The sequence below is a fragment of the Zingiber officinale genome, chromosome 4B (assembly GCF_018446385.1).
Source record: "Zingiber officinale cultivar Zhangliang chromosome 4B, Zo_v1.1, whole genome shotgun sequence".
Lineage (NCBI taxonomy): Eukaryota > Viridiplantae > Streptophyta > Magnoliopsida > Zingiberales > Zingiberaceae > Zingiber > Zingiber officinale.
Genome location: NC_055993.1, coordinates 87,467,908 through 87,469,521, shown reverse-complemented (window position 1 = coordinate 87,469,521; position 1,614 = coordinate 87,467,908). Strand labels below are relative to the sequence as shown.

The 1,614-nt window shown below is 40.5% G+C and overlaps 1 pseudogene; it reads left to right on the top strand.

Moving 5' to 3' along the window:
• Positions 1-719: 719 nt before the first annotated feature.
• Positions 720-821, top strand: LOC121979018 (annotated as a pseudogene).
• Positions 822-1,614: the final 793 nt, after the last annotated feature.

The following is a 1,614-nucleotide window of genomic DNA, read 5'->3' as shown; positions in this document are numbered from 1 at the left end:
GACATTAGCCGAGCACGCGGACAGTGGACTTCCGGCCGAGCGGCTATCTCGTTCGGCCCAGCAACAGAGCATGCGGACAGTGGACTTCCGGCCGAGCGGCCATCCCGCTCGGCCCGACAACGGACAACACGTGGATAGTGGAATTCCGGCCGAGTGGTTATTCCGCTCGGCCAAGCAGCGGACAGCACGTGGACGGTGGAATTTCGGCCTATCGACTATTCCGCTCGGCCAACAACAGACACAACAGACCATCTTTCGACATCCTTTTGGGAGTTAGTGCCGCTGACAGGCGGCATGGTCAGACAGAGGATCGTATGGCGGAAGCTTCCACTATTACTTCAGAGATATGCTCGGCCTGTTAAGGTACTGTGTCAGAGACACTTTACTGACAAGTCTTTTCAGGGAAAGCTTTGAGGCACATGCTCGTCTTGGGAAGCATGCACGCACACTACGGGAGCTCTATATAAAGGGGGGTTCAAGTATCGGCGGAAGTATGAAATATTTTACTGTTGCGCTACGGTATTCTTGTTGCTCCGCTCTTTGTTTCTTCTTCTTCGCTGGAGGCTGACTTGAGTGTCGGGGGACCATCGTCGGATACCCCTTCCCTGGCTCGGCACTGACGTCAGTTGTGTTGTAGGTTGGAGCGAAGTCCACAGGAGGTCAGCGGGGGCGCCCCACATCCCCAGCATCTATCTCACCGACTTTCGGATAGGATCAATACTTTTTTTTGACCTTTTGGCTAAAATCAAATGTAGTACCTATTCTTATCAATTTAATATCTGATATAAAAAATTAAATTAAATTTTTATTAAGAAGTGTCCTTTACAGGATAAGATTATCTATAATAATAGATAGAATCTAATTCTAGAGATACACCACCAAACAAAATCTTAACATTTCCAATATTGTTGTTTTTTGTTTGTTTGTTTAGATTCTCAATTCATCGTAGGGCTTTTAGCTTTTTATAGAGTCCATCATAAAGCCGTAAATAGTTGGAACTAGGGGTGAAGTGAGCTCAAGAGAAGTGAAAATTGTGTAACATGTAGAGTAATTAGGACTAAACTTCCTATATATCCCTTAAAATAGATTAGTGTGGTATTAAATGATCCGAGCCATCGCAAAATAGTTAGGTCAAAATCATTTCACTTAACATTTTAGCTAAGATTGTGAGTAATATTCAAATTGATTGAAGAATAGTTAATATATAGGATTAATATATTTCCTTTTCGTACGAAGAAGAGAGATCTAATTAGGTGAACCTTTGGATACCTTTATTTGACATTCACAGATATAGAGTCATTATTTTTATTTTTAAGAATAAAGTTAATACATAAATCAAGGTTAGATAAACTTATAATAAAAGGTATGAAGTTTAAATAAGTTTAAAAATTAACTTTTTTCTAAATAGGCATTTAGGAGTTAACTCATCGATCTAACTAGACCCAACTAACTAACTTTTGAGACCACTGATTTTGCTATCTTGTTGCGCAACCCAAATAATATGCGAGGACAAAGAGCCGATTAAATTAATCTCGATCGTCATATCCAAAGCTAAAAGTGGCTTATGGAGGAAGAAAAGAACCTAATGCTTTGAAAAACAATCAGTTAATTAGG